Source organism: Cebus imitator, unplaced genomic scaffold (assembly GCF_001604975.1).
Source record: "Cebus imitator isolate Cc_AM_T3 unplaced genomic scaffold, Cebus_imitator-1.0 Scaffold290, whole genome shotgun sequence".
NCBI classification, from domain to species: Eukaryota; Metazoa; Chordata; class Mammalia; order Primates; family Cebidae; genus Cebus; species Cebus imitator.
This window is the reverse complement of record NW_016107605.1, coordinates 801,757-819,704: the sequence shown is the minus strand read 5'-3', so window position 1 is coordinate 819,704 and position 17,948 is coordinate 801,757. Positions and strand designations below refer to the sequence as shown.

The 17,948-nt window shown below is 36.7% G+C and overlaps 1 protein-coding gene and 1 long non-coding RNA gene across 4 annotated transcripts in view; both read left to right on the top strand.

Moving 5' to 3' along the window:
• The window catches only part of CTNNA3 (catenin alpha 3), a 1,771,160-nt gene that overhangs the window by 1,665,470 nt on the left and 87,742 nt on the right, over positions 1-17,948 (top strand). The window lies entirely within an intron of this gene.
• The window catches only part of LOC108285096, a 19,182-nt gene continuing 8,981 nt past the window's right edge, over positions 7,748-17,948 (top strand). Inside the window, exon 1 of the long non-coding RNA XR_001817444.2 lies at positions 7,748-7,759. This is a non-coding gene — a long non-coding RNA (uncharacterized LOC108285096). The remainder of the gene's footprint in view (positions 7,760-17,948) is intronic.

Here is a 17,948-nt window from a genome sequence, read left to right as displayed (position 1 = left end):
AAATGAACTGAAACTGGAACTTATCACAAAAATAAAAAAAAAAAAAAAAAAAAAAAAAAGAATGACTAGTAAAACAGAAGTCATAATTGTGCTCATGAAGCAATCTGAATGTCTATCTGGGGGTGATATTATTTTTCTCAAAATAAATACTCAATGTATATTAAGACAAATATTTACAAGGCTTTCACATTGTTCACCTGAATAGTATCAAAAGATGTGTATGTGTTTGGGCATGATAGTTTGTATGCAGACTTCAAAAACAAATTAAGTAGTACAATGCTTAACTTAATAAAACTAAACTAAAAAGTAGTAAATACAAATAGTTCTCCTGATTCAAAATTAGTCATTTTATATACTAGATACATCTTTACTTATTCCTTGTCAGCCAATAAAATATTGTGTGTATGTATGTAAGTATCTGAGCTATATCCTCATACAGAATTAGATATGCACTTGTGCCTCATGGCTATGGGTACGTATGTCCTTTGTAAGTTGTCTAATATGATAGAGATTGGATCATGTCACATTCGCTTCTGGCTGAAGTTGAGGAGACCTCTATAGGAACAATCATTTTCTTTTATGGTCAAATAATTAAGATGATGCAAAAGGTAGTATCTTCCAAGCTCACGGGCTTTCTTATACCTCAGTAAGACAACAAATTTCCATAAACATAAAGGAGGCCTTATAGGATATGAAAACAAATCATGTATATCTCGGTGAGAAAATGAATTGTTCTTCAGATGATTAGTGTAAAACAGCCCATTAACAGACTCTAACCTCAATATTAATAAGTTTGTTATTCTGAACTGTCACTGTAAACAAAACCGATTTTCTCAGTTGCCAAACCAGAAATTTCAATGCATAGCATTTTGTCAGTTAACAAGAGTTCTGTTTGGCAACATGACTAAGTAATATTTAGGATGATCCATTCCTAAATGTGCCTGTTGACAATAAAAGTTTAAAGGTTCTTTAGTCTCCGGAAGCCACTTGTCCTAATTGACGAACTCACTGCCATTTTGAAAGTCAGCCAAATGTTCACAGCTATATCACCATGACACCAAAACCTGGCAGGAAAAACTTCAGGCCAATATCCATGATGAACACTGATGCAAAAATCTTCAATAAAATACTGGCAAACCAAAAGCAACAGCACATCACGAAGCTTATCCATCACGATCAAGTAGGCTTCATCCTGGGGATGCAAGGCTGGTTCAACGTACACAAATCTATAAACATAATCTATCACATAAATAGAACCAAAGACAAAAACAACATGATTATCTCAATAGATGCAGAGAAGGCCTTTGACAAATTTCAACAGCCCTTTATGCTAAAAACTCTCGATAAACTAGGTATTGACAGAATGTATCTCAAAATAATAAAAGCTATTTATGACAAACTCACAGCCAATATCATACTGAATGGGCAAAAATTGGAAGCATTGCCTTTGACAACTGGCATTACACAAGGGTACACTCTCTCACCACTCCTGTTCAGCATAGAATTGGAAGTTATAGCCAGAGCAATCAAGCAAGAAAAAGAAATAAAGGGCATTCAAATAGGAAAGGAGGAAGTCAAATTGTCTCTACTTGCAGATGATATGACTGTATATTTAGAAGACCCCATCATCTCAGCCCAAAATCTCCTTAAGCTGATAGGCAACTTCAGCAAAGTCTCAGGATACAAAATCAATGTGCAAAAATCACAAGCATTCCTATACACCAATAATAGACTTTTAAAGAGAGCCAAACAAGATCGAAATGCCATTCACAATTGCTACAAAGAGAATAAAATACCTAGGATTACAACTAACAAGGGATGTGAAGGACCTCTTCAAGGTGAACTATGAACCACTGCTCAAGGAAATAATAGAGGAGACAAACAGATGGAAAAACATTCCATGCTCATGGTTAGGAAGAATCAATATTGTGAAAATGGCCATGATGCCCAAAGTAATTTATAGATTCAGTGCTAGCCCACCAAACTACCATTGACCGTCACAGAACTGGAAAGAAACACCTTAAACTTCATACGGAACTAAGAGAGAGCCCACATAGCCAAGACAATCCTAAGCAAAAAGAACAAAGCTGGAGGCATCATTCTACCTGACTTCAAACTATACTACAAGGCTACAGTAATCAAAACAGCATGACACTCGTACCAAAACAGAGTTATAGACCAACAAAACAGAACTTAGGCCTCAGAAGTAATGCCACACATCTACAAACATCTGATGTTTGACAAACCTGAAAAGACAAGCAATGGGGAAAGGATTCCCTGTTTAATAAATGATATTGGGAAAACTGGCTAGCCATGTGCAGAAAGCTGAAACTGGGGCCCTACCTTATACCTTATACAAAAATTAACCCCAGATGGATTAAAGATTTAAACATAAGACCTAACACCATAAAAACCCTGGAAGAAAACCTAGGCAATACCATTCAGGACATAGGCATAGGCAAGGACTTCATGACTAAAACACCAAAAGCAATGACGACAAATACCAAAATAGACAAATGGAATCTAATTAAACTTCAGAGCTTCTGCACAGCCAAAGAAACTATCATTGGACTGAATTGGCAACCAACAGAATGGGAAAAAATTTTTGCAATCTACCCATTTGACAAAGGGCTAATATCCAAAATCTACAAAGAACTTAAACAGATTTATAAGAAAAAACCCCATCAGAAAATGAATGAAGGATATGAACAGACACTTTTCAAAAGAAGATGTTTATGCAGCCAACAAACATGAAAAAAACAATCATCATCTCTTGTCATTAGAGAAATGCAAATCAAAACCATATTGATATACCATCTCATGCCAGTTAGAATGACAATCATTAAAAATTCTGGAGACAACAGATGCTGGAGAGAATGTGGAGAAATAGGAACACTTTTACACTGTTGATGGGAATGTAAATTAGTTCAACCCATGTGGAAGACAGTATGGCAATTCCTCAAGGATCTAGAAATAGAAATACCATTTGACCCAGCAACCCTATTACTGGGTATGTACCAAAGGATTATAAATCATTCTATTATAAAGATTATAAAGATACATGCACACGTATGTTCATTGTAGCACTATTTACAATAGCAAAAACTGGAACCATCCCAAATGCCCATCAATGGTAGATGGGATAAAGAAAATATAGCATATATACACCATGGAATACTATGCAACCATAAAAGAGGATGAGTTCATGTTCTTTGTGGGGACATGGATGAAGCTGGAAACCATCATTCTCAGCAAACTGACACAAGAACAGAAAACCAAACACCACATGTTCTCACTCATAAGTGGGTGTTGAACAACGAGAACATGTGGATGTAGGGAGGGGAACATCAGACACTGGAGCCTGTTGGGGTGGGGCTAGGGAAGGGATAGCAGGGAGTGTGGGGATTGGGGAGTGATAACATTAGGAGAATTACCTAATGTAGGTGATGGGGGATGGAGGTAGCAAACCACCATGGCATGCGTATACCTATGTAACAATCCTGCACGATCTGCACGTGTACTCCAGAACTCAAAGTCAAAAAATAAATAAATAAAAATAAAAGAATTTTAAAGATTTCCATTTAATACTATTACCACAGAACTTTCCTAGAGATTTATGTAATGCCTTTGTGTACTCAAAAGGAAATTCCAGCTCAGTGACTGAGATGAAAAGAAAGTGGCACCCATTAAAGCTATTTAACCAAATTGCTGAAGACCACCACATTGCTTCTTTCAGGCTTCTACTATTCCGAAATTATTAAATAGTTTCAGGAAAGTTTAATTTGAAAAATATGAGCTTACATGCACCCAAAAAACTTTTTTATAGGGCATTTTTTGTATGTAGTGTAGGGCTGTTTTACTTTGTTACTCCCCCTCTGTTCATTCACTCCTAATCCATGACAAAAATTAAAAAATATATATTATTCATATAATGAAGGGTCTGAGGAAACTTGGATCAAGACATACATTGGCTTGTAGAAGACTTTATTCCTTCACAAGTTCTGTTACTGGAACATTTTAGAAATTTCAGGAGAATGTTGAGGTTCTGTAGGAAAGTTAATACACTTGACAGGTTTTAGTTTTTTAATCTAGTCAAGGCAAACAGCTTTGAATCAATTATCCACAATTTTCAACATATAATCAAGGATTTTGACAATATTTAGATGTTGAATTGCCAAGCTATTAGCAACCAAGAGATTTGATTAGACATCCATATTAATAAACACCTGTCATAATAGCATAACAGATGTTGTAGGAACACAGCTAACACAAAATCTAAATTTAAAAATTTTAGTCATATTTCTCTACAATGTGGTGCCTAAATTAAACTTTACAACATTTGTCCTATTTGTTTTAATAAAATTCAATTGTTGCAATAATTTCTATCAATAGAAAGATAGTTTCTATTTCAAACGACCAAAATATTTTCATTGAAATCAAAGCCTCTTGCACAAACATTTGAAATTATCAGTTAAAAGTGTGTTAGCAAAATACTAGTGTGTTATGTGTGTATGTGTGCATAAAATATGCACATGTGACTAGGGGCTACTGCATGGAACATTGCAAGTCAAGATCATGCATATGCTTTAGCATCTACTATTTTAAAATTTGCAATAGTTCAGATCCGTACATATAATTTTATGATACTCATATGTAACTTATACAGACTTACAGTTTTTGACAAAAGGCATATTTTGAATACAATAGTTGGTGTAATATGCTAAACTATTTAAATTAATATACTCTCTTTCCTTCGGGATTATGTTTCATGAAAATAATATATTTACACAGTATGTAAAAAAAGAAACATTGAGGCCAGGTATGGTGGCTCACACCTGTAATTCCAGCATTTTGAGAGCCCAAGGTGGGCGGATCACCTGAGGTCAGGAATTCAAGATCAGCCTGGCCAAAACAGACCAGCCTACTCAGGAGGCATAGGCAGGAGAATTTGTTGAACCTGGGAAATGGAGGTTGCAGTGAGCCAAGATGGTGCCATTGCATGAGAGCCTGGGCGACAACAGCCAATAGACGATACACTGTAACCAATGCATTCTGCATTGTTCCAGAGAATAGATATAGGACCAATTTTAGGAATTCCGCAGATTTTTGTTGAATTTAAACAAATAGCTGACAGTTAAAGCTGTCAATCCAGCAAAACAACAAACAAAAACTATCTCATGGAGTTATAGGCCCCTAATGTGGAAATGTGCAGTGAGAAATTAGACAGCTATTTGTCATGGAGTTTGTAGAAATTATTTCTACAGTTGAGAGACCCCAGACTCTTTGACCATCAAGTTTCCATTCAACTATTAGTTTCTATCATTGTATAGGTCAAAGGCATTTGTAATTATAAAATATCCTGATTCATGCCCATTCTGATTAGCTATGATTATGTATTTTTTATCCAGTTGTATCATTTTACTTAGTTTTATCCTTTAATATAATTATGTATGGTTTATGGTACTTACTGAAGAGAGAAATTAGCTCCTTTGGGAAATCTCTATGGATCAGATTTTTACAACTCCAACTTGACTTTAAGTATAACAGTTGCCCTTCTCGTTATTCTTCACTTATTGTTATTAGAGACCTTCTGCTTTCAATTACAAACTGGATTCAGACATTATTCTTTCCTTCAACTAATATTCTCCCCACCCCAAGTCAGTATTTTATCATATGACCCAGTTTTATTTTCATCTTATATCTATTATCATCTAAAACTATCAATTACCATTTATTTGTTTACATGTTCATTTTTTTTTTAACTTTACTGTTTTCTCTATTTGATTTCAAGCTTTATGAGTGCAAATACCTAGGAAAACTCCTAGTCTCTGGTAAAAATTCACAATAAATAAATTTAATGAATAAATTAATACATAGATGGCTGAATAAACCACTTTTTAAATTTTGCATCCATGAAGCTTAATATCTAATAGGGAAGACAGTCTTTTCCCAAAATGATCTTTCCATTGGGGTATCATTTTCATCCAGTCATTCTGTGTGGCAGAGAGCAGGGGCCATGCCTTATTCTTTTTTTAATCTATCATGCTGCATAGCAAAGTGACACACACATAACAAATTATCAACAACTGTTAAGTGTATGAGTTAAAATGCTTCATGGAAGTGATACCACTTTTTCTTGAGTGTCTTAGTAAACTAGACTCTTTTAAAATTAAAAAAAGAGAAGGAGAGTTGCTGTGTGTTGGTTTTTGGCCCTGAAAAGAATAAATGAAAGTGACAAACTGGAATAGTATAAACATGGGACAAGAATAAGAACTGCCAGGCATGACTGATCCCTGCTCTACAAATTTCTGACAGTTTGAACTTGATCAAGCCACAGTCTTGCATGCACATCAATGTTTTCTTTTGTAATTGGGGCTAATAATCTCCACCAATCCTGTACTCCAGGCTTGCTATGTACATCAAAAACGCATTATATGTGGGAAATTTGTTTAGGTTGTAAAATACCATACAATTAAAACTTACCAGTATGGGTAGCATTAAAACTTCTGCAAAGCCAAGGAGCAGCCATCTGTCCAATTCACATGTAACAGTAACAAGTGTCTCTAGTTTGAACTAGCAGGAGAATAGAGGGAAAAAAGGGAGGAGAGAAAGAGAAAAGGCAAAGAATAAAAAAGAAACAAGAGAAAGAAAAGAAAGGAAGAAAAAATATACAAAATGAGGCTACAGGAGGAGAACGTGGCCAAGAGGGAAGAAGAGAAAAGGGAGCAGAACCAACAAGAGAGAAATAATTGCTTTAAAGGGGAATTGGGAGTAGCATCTATGGTGACCACAGATAGGCTGAAATCTCGAAATTGAGGTTTCATTCATTTCAAAGCAATAGACTAGGTGATGTGAGGGATGCGGTAGGATTGTACGTTTCAAACCAACAAAGGATTAGCCAGAATGAGATGTCATCCCATGGAAACGGGTGACCATAAATGCCAGAGACAGGGTGACATTCACCTATTCACTGCTAAAGTAGAAACTGCAGCAAGAACATAGGCTTATCTTACTAAGAATCTCTTCTTAGTTGGTTAACATGGTTAACTCTGGTTTTCAAGACGCAAGCTCTAGTACAAGACCACCTTCTGGTGGTGGTGGCCTTACCATGCATACATACGACTTGACTGACCCCTTAGATTTTGTACAGTGTGTCACAGCTGAAACCTCTGCAGTTTTCACCAAGCCTGGCCTGACACACTTTCCCTACAGTTAGTTATCATGTACATGGCATAATAATCTGAACATAACCTTTGAAAGGAAAATTACTTCAGTGATCCTTGGGAGCCATCTTGAGTGTGTGGAAAATTGGTTGCTGTAAAGGATGCTCAAGCTCAGCTCTTAGAAGTCAGAGTAGAATCTATAATTCCCAGCCCTTCAGCTATTATTTTCCATGTTTCTAAAGTAATAGCTATGTTTAGAAATAGGCCGCTCTTTATTCTTTTGATCTTTTATTATTATTATTTGTAACCATGTTTTCCGGTTTTCAATTTGAATTCCCCTTTCACCTTTAGTTTCTTGTTGGTCTAAAAAGCCCCTAAAAATAATTCCTGTTATCTGTACTATAGCATCTGTGCTCACAAGAATAAACTTCTTTTTAGTTATTCTCTAACTTACGTAATACTTCCTTCTCTAATATCCAGCATCTGAAATGAGGGGCAATAAAAATAAGTCCTTATGGTCATTCACAGTTGCTCTTTGGAACTGACTTAGCAAAGGGGAAGGAGGATACATTGTAAATGACAGTAACATGTTGAAGGTAGCTGCATGTTAAAAAGTTTAGAATGAAAAATGTTTTAGGATAATAATTCACTGCCCATTTTGGTTTCAGAAATGACAGGCAATGAATGAATAAACCTTTTTTAAGGTTCAAAATAAAGGCCATTGATCTTAGAACCTTAAAAAACAAAGAATACTTTTTCCTTCCTTCCATCACTTCTCACATGCTTTTTCATAATCTTTTGTTTGCAAATAGCTAATAGAACCAAGAATACAAAATAAAAGTCAAAACCATGAAGCTATTTACAACTTAGATAAAGGAATTGATTAATTAATCTCTTGACATGTATATTTTTGGAAGAACTGTGATATGTAACTCTACGGCTAGTCTTTCTACTGTTCTGTCTCCAGATTCTCTGGGAAAACCAAGCATGAGGCAGCCATGGACCATGTCTTCAACATGCTTACAATCTTGTTCAAGAACTAAGATATGTATATACAGCCGGGCGCGGTGGCTCAAGCCTGTAATCCCAGCACTTTGGGAGGCCGAGGCGGGTGGATCACGAGGTCAAGAGATCGAGACCATCCTGGTCAACATGGTGAAACCCCGTCTCTACTAAAACTACAAAAAATTAGCTGGGCATGGTGGTGCGTGCCTGTAATCCCAGCTACTCAGGAGGCTGAGGCAGGAGAATTGCCTGAACCCAGGAGGCGGAGGTTGCGGTGAGCCGAGATCGCGCCATTGCACTCCAGCCTGGGTAACAAGAGTGAAACTCCGTCTCAAAAAAAAAAAAAAAAAAAAAAAAAAAGATATGTATATACATAACCCTAAAGTAGAAAGGGGTGAAAATATCAAAAGAGGTATGGTTAATATGATGGAAATGTTCAGAGAAATCAAAGGTTTCTATCCTGCTTTGGGCAACAGTAAAGATAATCTGGAAAAAATAACATTGGGGTTATGGCTTTAAATATTAGCCTCCAAAATGGGGCTATAAGATGTTCTTTTGGAGACTGAAAAGAAAATATTAGAAAGTTTCTTTATATTTGTTATCTAAAGCGTAAAAATTGGAGCCTTCCCAGGATTTACTGTATGATTGGCATTGACACTCTCCTGTGTATATCCCAGACAAGAGAACTTGATGAAAGGGTTGTTTGTGGTGCCATCACTTGTTTAATAGCAGCTTTCAACATTATCACAATCAATGCAGACCTGGATTTATGAAATATATGATTTAGTTTTAACTCGTCTAACTCTCCTTAAGTGTGACCCACTGTTTTATATTTTTTATAAAATAAACTATGGATTAAGGATCATTAAAAGGGAAGCCTAAACGGAGCAAGAAGATGTCAGAATTGGAAATTCTCTTATTCTTAGAAGGAGATGGTAGTCAGCAACATTACAAAATAAAATCAGTGGTTATCCAGTCAAAACTGACAATAACTAGGCCAGTAAAATTAGTATCAAGAAGACTACTTGACATGCAGATTTGCATCCTCTAATACTCATTTATACATTTCTCTTGAGGGATTATTGCATCTTGAGATTGTTTTTAATGACATTATCATTAGCAAGATATTTAAAATAGTTTCTTTCATTTTTACTTTATCTCTTTAAAATGTATATTTCTATATATGTCTTATACATAACTTAGTAGCATGATAATGCAGGTATAACATAAATAAATATAGACATATAGAGAATGAAGATAAAGCATGTAAAGACTCTATTCTGGACAGAGAATAAAATAAAAGCCCCAAAGCAACCTTTCTGGCTAAAGCTATGAATGTTTTGCTATTTAAGAAACCAAAGGCTCAATGTGAATAGGGACCCCTTTGGGATGCCAGCTTCCGGCGTAAACATATTAGAATTCTTGGAACTGATCCCATGGAGCAGGCACAGTCTTAATGATTTCAGCCTTCTGGGAAAATGTCATCTTTTTTTCATATTAAGAGGCAAAAACTTACTCAACGCTAGTGTGTAAACCACCAAAACATATTCTATGAGTTTCCTCCTGAAAGCTGCAAAGGATTTGTATTATATTCAGAGCAACCTTCCTGTCACATGGTTGTTGTTTTTCTCATTTTCTATCTTTTCTTCCTGAATAACCCCACTTAATTGAGACTCAGTGTCTCATGTTTCAATGAATGTTTTCAAAAAAGAAACACTAGGGTTTGGGGAGCAGTTCTAGGCAGTAGAGAAAACCAGCCTTCTCGCCCCAGTTCAATATGCTCAAAAGCCATCATATCATTTTCAGAAGTATTTGGGGAAAACTTTGAGGCCTGTTTTCAGAAAGACAGCTGGCAGACCTTAAATGAAATAGATCTTTTGTAGAAAAAGGCTGTGGCCTAACACATCCTGGCACTGTGACTTAAGGCACATTGCTGGGCAGCACCACAATATGCACACCTAGGAAGGAAGGAGGGGAGGTAGGAAGGAAGGGAGTGAGGGAAGGAGGAGGAAGGAAGGAAAGGAAGGGAAAGAAGGAAGAAGGGAAGGAGGGAAAAAGGAAAGGAGGGAGGGAGGAAGAGAGGGGGATCTGAAAGCCTGGCCAGTATTCCTTTCAGTATGACACCAACATAAGACCCTCTAGACGGAGCTACCCAATACAAAGCCATGTTCAAATATTTAGATATGGCATGAGTCTATTTTGTCCTGAGGCAAAAATTTTTTAAGGCAAGGACATACACACATGAGAGGAAGGATCACTCATAGCTTATGGTACCTAATAACTACCATGCTACAATGATTTTGCTTTAACATTTGTTAATTGAAGAGGCATTATGTTGTGTCATTTTGCAATATAAATAATTGGATGTTAAGCCTGATGAAGGGTAGAGGGTAGGAGGCGGAAGAGGATCAGGAACAATAACTAATGGGTACTAGGCTTAATACCTGAGTGATGAAGTAATCTGATGGATGGAGAAATTTTTGTAAATAATATGTGCATCTGAACTCGAGCTGATTATTTAAAATTTTTAAATCGTACCCTTTAAAAATTGACTTTGGGTCACTGCCCAATATAGTAATTCAATAAAGCATGTAAATCAATTGAGAGCAGCAAAAATGACACATTAACATGAAAACCAGCTGTATAACTCAGTATGTCTCAAGCCATACTCAGTCTGAATAAGCTGATTGAAAATAGCAAGCTTTACAGTGTCCTAAAATTTAATGGCCTGTAGCTATACTAGATTAGAATAGTTGTGGGTGGAGAGCATGCCAAAGATCAGCTGCCAAAGAACTTGTCATCTCAGAAACAACAAGGCCTCAGACTGGTGGCAAGTCAGACCCTTGAACTAACTCTGTCTTGAATCTATTAGCTGTGATTGGTCTTGACTAAGTTAGTGGCTCTTTCACCTCTGTGTGTTTCTTCATCTGGACCTTAGAATAATATTATGCCGTGATCAGAATAAGAAGTAAATTGGTAGGCTTTGAGAAGGTCAAATGCTAACAATAATGGCTAAATTATATTATTTTCCTAAATGGAAAATGATTATTTTCTGAGCTCATAAAATTTGGTCTGATATGAAAGGAGCAGAGGCAGCCAGTATGTCATGGTGGTTTAAAGGGAAGCTGGAAAAAATGCCCAGGCTCTGTAAGAATCGTGTACATGATTAATGCTGAGGCCACTGCCAGCAGGAAAGAGGGGGACTCCCACAGTCAGAGAGTGTGATTCTATTTACAGTACACTGGCTTTGATTAATGTGCACACTCAGAGAAGTAATATGGGGAAGGCAAGAAAAGACCTGTTTTCAAATGTTGGTGCTGAGCACGGATTTCCCATTATGTCCAGAGAAAGTGTCAATGAATAGTGACTTACAGTCTTTTGGTTTGCGGTGGCGGAGGGGGCTGCTGGGGGTACCAGTGAGGAGGACATTGCCAGGGTAACTTTCCCATGTATGAGGGAAGATAAAAATGGCCTTTCTTGTGAATTCTTACTACTCATATGAGTCTGGAGAGTCACCACTAAGAAGATTATGCCACATCTCAGTTTCAATAACCAATTGCTTTTAAGGGGATTACTAAGTAGTTTTAACCATAATGTCATCCCTAAGTGACGCTTTAAGTATGCAGTACTTATATAGTATTTGAATGTCTTATGAAAACATGTTCTAGGGTTTTCAAGGCCCATGGATGTCAAAGAAGAAATGAGTACATATAATAATCACCTGAAAAAAAATGTTCTCCTCTACCCTAGAAGAGGTTTCCTTCTTTCTCTTGCCCCATGCCAGAGTCTGCTGTGCTTTCAGGAAGTGTATAATGTGTAGCACCAGGAGAGGAAAAAGACAGGTTAAACTTAATGTGTGGTGTATGGGGGAAGGAGAGTAGCATCAGATACATAAAATGTCTTCCCAGGTAATTCTGGTTCTCCCAGGTCTCCAAATTTTTCCAGGCCACCCCACTTGGATATGAATTGTAAGTAAAGGAGCATACAGCTAGCAAGTCATTAAGAATCAAGAACCTGACCCTTTGACTGGAAGTTGGAATAATATAGGTCATGTTAAAAAATAACTAGTAATCTGGAGAAATAATCACCATAACTCCATCAGTTTATCCCTACAGATTGATTTGATTTAAATGCAGGAAAACCAGTAGCTTCCTCACAGGACCTGATTCTGACTACTTTGTAGTGACTCCTGAGGACTTTGTAGGCTGAATAATGATTCTCCATGATGTCCGCCTTCTAATTCCCAAAACCTGTGAAGAGAGGATTTGAGATGGAGAGGTTATTGTAAATCATCTGAGTTGGTCCAATGATATTACAGGAGTCTTTTCAAGAGCACAGGAGAATAGAAAGGAGAAGGTCATAAATGTGCATAAAGCACACATTACAGTGATATGTTTGGGTGAAAGAAGAAGCCACGAGCCAAGTAATACAGGCAGCCTCTAGAAGCTGAAAATGGTGAGAGAATGGATTCGCCTCTCAGAGCTTCTAGAAGGAATCAGACCTGCTGACCCTCACCCCCACTTTAGCCTAGTGACACTTACTTGGGACTTCTCAGTTCCAGAAATACCAAATAATAAATTTGTATTGTCAACAAGTTGGTTAATAATTTGTTGTAGCAGCAATGAGAAACTAATGCAAGAATTACATGAAGAAAAATTAGTAGAATAAGTGATACAAGAGTGATGCCAGTCATGGGTTGTAGAGGGAACAGTAAGAATTAGAATGTATGAAACTAACAACCCCAGTTTTCTCTTTAGGGTGATGCAAGAATTTACTTGCCATTGGAAGAAAGAGCAGAGGAGACTGGCACTGTTTCTTGGATAGTGATGCTCCTTAGATGTTACAGCAAACAAACTTGATCAAAAAATAGGCTGAAGTCCTTAGGAGAACTTCTACCTAGAAACCACAGTTTTCAGCTAACATTAATGGTTATTTTTGTTGGTTCTAGAGAACACTAGATGGTCATTGTTCTTAGCTAACTTTAATGGCTATTTGTGTTGGTTCTAGAGAACATTGGAAGGTCAGTCATGGACCGCCACAACTAGGTTACATGTCTCTATGAACCAAAAGTCCAACTGGGGGAAAAAACATTAGTGATTTTCCCCCTTAGGTCTATCTTTTCACACTCAAGTATAATGGGGGAAAAAAAGGAAAAGAAAAAGATAAATGCCAGATTGCTGATGAAAGAAATTCCAACAAAAAAGGGTTATTTATTTTATAATATTTGGGATTGGTTCAGGTAGACAGAGAATAATGTTTTAATCAGACCCACTGAGAACAATGACTGGGAATATCTTGTTTCTGTATATTTCTTAGCAATATATAAACATTCCACTGATTCTGAAGTACCCATCGAATTTCAGTGCTTTAAGATGCATACTGACATAAAACCTATAATGATGCTTTCACTGTGTGTTCTATTTTTAATTGGCTCTGAAAACATGAATTTAAACTCCTTGCTATTCAGTTGAAACTGACCTGTATTCTTATATGTTGGAGAAAAGTTAAAAAAGTGTTGTGCATCTAAAATTCTGTTTTCTTATTTATTGGACAAAGATAATAGATTTTAGGAGCAGAGTGGGCATGCAAAGCAGCATATGATGTGATGTGCACAATTATGGGCATATCCGTGCTGTGAATGGCAGCCCTTACATCTGTGCAGTGTGAAAGGTGTGCAGCTCAGTGCTGGGTATGAGAAGTGAGTAAGAAAAGCAGGCAATTGCAACAGTGCCTGGATCATTGTAAGCACATAGTAACACAATAATGTTTGTTATTATGTATGTTTTCAGTACAAAATCTCACAAAAATATTAAATCTTCAGAGTTTTAAAGTCATGGACAAAATTACCTGTTTTGCTAAAGACAAAAATCAAAATTATTTGGCTTGCTGACCTCTATGCCAAAGAAATTCTTCATTCTAATTCTACCTTTGATTCCATTCATGGGTTTCGTGGTTTTTTGTGGGTGGTTTTTTTGTTTTTTTGTTGTTTTTTGCCCACCACGAAATGATTCTATGAATTCTAAAATCTGTCTAGGATTTTTTACAAGACTAACAGGTAAAAGGCAAGTTGGGATATTTGAGGACTGAAAAACAGAAAAAAAATTATGTCTAGGAATTTTTTAGAAACTTAGTTTTGAATTTGAGGAAGATAATTTCCTCAAATTATCTCTCTCTCCATCCCTCCCTCCCTCTCTCTCTCTCTCCCCCCCCCCCCCCCCCCCCCCCCCCCCCCCCCCCCCCCCCGCACACACACACATGCACACGTACCACCACCACCAATAGCAGCAGCAATAGCAACAGTAATATTCTCCCAGGTTGATCCCCCAAAATTTCTTGGAAATACGCTCTATCCTTGTTTCATAAGCAAATGCAACATTGAATATGAAATACTATTATTATGCAAGTTGAATTCTTGTACTTTTTGTTTTTAATAATAGATCCTCTAGATTGTGACAATCTCAAAATAAGAAATAAAATTGGTCTCGTGCCCAGGCAGGGTATATGTCATGTAATTACAGCTGTATCAGTGAAGTGCCTCAGTTCTTCCTCAATTTTTTCCATCTACTTGGTGACATCCAAAATTTCCTTTCACAAGGAATACAGCCTTTTGTTGCTGAAAGGAAAATAAATAAAATATAGGATTTTAGCACCCCTGAGATGATGTGCAAAGGCAGTGTTGTGAGTTCACAAAACTCTGTTTTCTTTTCTTTCCTGGACCAAATAGAATACATTTCCCAGCTTTCTTTGCAGTTACCTGAACCTTTGTATCTGAATTCTAGAACGTGGGTGGGAGTGATGTGTGTCAATTTCTGTCTCAGCCCCAGAAGTCTACTATGAAATCTATTCTCATTCCTTTCTGTTGTTGGATATCTGGATGCAATTATTCCTGCAGCGGGCTCTGGAGCCTTAGGTGACAGGATATCTTGTAGACAGAAGGTACCTGGGTCCTTGAACAACTATGTGGTACATAGCACACCACCCCACGATCCACCTGGACTTTTATGTGATAGTGGAATAAACATTATTGTGTTAAGCTATTAAGACATTTTGATGTTATAATAGCAGTTAGGCTACTCTGAATAATACAGAACAAGGGGAACAGAAATGAGACAAAAATATAGTTTTATGTGAGAGTGGAATAAACATTATTGTGTTAAGCTATTAGGACATTTTGATGTTATAATAGCAGTTAGGCTACTCTGAATAATACAGAACAAGGGGAACGGAAATGAGACAAGTATATACAATGTCAGACAAACATTTTCTCTCTTTCATGGAGCAATACCTTTTTCAAACTTGAATCCCAAAGTTCCTCAGGATACTAATTACTCAAGATGATTACTCCCTGATTATTCACTAGCTGATTTTCCAAGGACTTTTATAGGGTCCTCAAAACTTTAGAATGACATTTTACAAGAGAAAGTAACACCCAGAGGGAGAACTTTGCCTAATTAAAGTTTCATGTTTGAATAGTAGAAGAACAGTATGTCCTTGCTTGAGTCAGTATCTCTTTTCAACTCATCATTTTTGGTTGCTTCCATGATAATTACTTTTTTCTTTTTTATCTAATACAGAATTACAAGTAAGAGAATTCTGATAGTAGAATTCCCTTACTCTTGTAATTTAGCTCTATTCTTATGGAGCTAAATTATTTAATCCTAGGAAGTTATACCATGACCCCCAAAACCTACCACAAAGATCTGTCACTAAGAGTAAATAAACTCTGTCTTAGGAGTTAAATAACAACTTGAAACAATAGCAACTATACACAGAGAGTTTATGTGTGTATGTATTTTATGTTTCTTCCTGGTAAAAGAACATTATGGATGAGACTCTGCAAAGTAATACTGTCAGCAGGTCTAAGAAAGAACTTACCATAATCCTTTCAGTTGATGTTATCTGGAAAGTACTGTAATTTTTTAATTAAAAAACTGAAAAGGTACTCATGTACCTTCAGAACAGTAAAAAAAATAAGTAAATGAAAAGGTAGATTTTTATAAAATATAATTATTTGTAAAAGGAGAAGGAAAGAAAAAATGGCATTCAATGAACATCTGCTATGTGCCAAATGTTGTCTAAAACATCTGGTTTTCTATTCATTACCGTGTGACCAATGCCACAATTTTATTTTAATGAAGAGAAAAGAAACTCAGACCAGCAAAATCACCTACTGAAGACTACTTGGCTAATCAGTGGCAGTCCTGGGATGCAGACAAAATTTATTTTTCAAGTCTGTATTCATTTCAATCTACTCTATTGCAGCACTAAATTTGAATGTTAGAAATAAAATGATTGTGTCTAAAGCTAAGACTCTCAGATAAAAGTTCCATTTGTTATAAATAAACATCAAAGTGCAGTCTCCCATGTAGCACGGCACATAGAATGGCTGGGTTGGAGTGTAGTGTTCAGAACCCAGAGAGATGGGAAAAGGGAGGAGAGGTAATGGGAATAACAGACAGAAAGAAGTAATAATATCTCAAGAAAGAAAACCAGGGACTGTAGGCTACCGGGGCCATTTCAACCACTTGTCATGACCCCTGAAATCTATGTAATGTAGTGTATATATTTTTTTATTTTACTGGGACAGAGATTTAGGCTGTACTCCTTGAGGCTGCTATGTGTGAGCAAATCACTGCCGATGGACCTCCCAACAACCTATCACCTATATTTAACCCTTGCCTTCAGTCTGTTACATTCATGGTAATGCCCATCAATGGTTAAGGTGATTTTCTAATATTTTAATTTTTAACTTAGTGTGTTTTATGGGAGGCAACATAGCATAGTTGTTAAAACTGGACTCTGTAGCCACATTGCCTGAGTCCAAATCCCATCTCCAATATTTACTAGCTATGTAATTTGGTCAAGCTACGTTTAAACTTGGCTGTTCATCAGTTTCCTCACCTGCAAAATAAGGACAAGAATAACATTAAACTTAAGGATTATTATACTGATAAAATTAGTGTGTATATAGAATAGTGTCTGGCAAGCAGAAAATGCTAAATGTGCTAACGCTTATTATAGAAGGAAATATATGCTATTATTGTTTTCATCTATAAAGTGAATCACCATGTTATGGGACTTATTCTATATAAATATCAAAGGAAAAAAGGATTAAGGGGAAAGGTTTTGGTCTTTAATACTATTATATTACCTGGGATTTAGGAGCTACAAAATGTAAAAGTATAATTAAGCTTTCTGTTTGTTTTCACACAATAGCAGAAACTACCAAATCATTTCGTAGATGTTCACTGTCTCTAAAAAGACAGAATAAGTCTATGAAAACATTTGGCATTTTTTGTTTTAAAACAATAGCCCTAGTTAATTGACCTGTTTCTGATCACCTGTACCAATTTCTTATTTCTCATTTTAATCACAAGGAAAAGGAGGAAGGAGATGAATGCCAGAAATGAGATGAGGTCAGGGATAGGAAAGAGAGTCGAGGATGGGGCAGTGTCAAAAAATGGCTGGCAGGTTTATGCCAAACCAATCAATTAAGCTTCAAAGATATTCCTTTTACTTATTTGAATAAAATGTTCATGGTGGCCGGGTGCAGTGGCTTAAGCCTGTAATCCCAGCACTTTGGGAGGCCGAGGTGGGTGGATCACGAGGTCAAGAGATCGAGACCATCCTGGTCAACACAGTGAAACCCCATCTCTACTAAAAATAGAAAAAATTAGCTGGGCATGGTGGTGCGTGCCTGTAATCCCAGCTACTCAGGAGGCTGAGGCAGGAGAATTGCCTGAACCCAGGAGGTGGAGGTTGCGGTGAGCCAAGATCGCG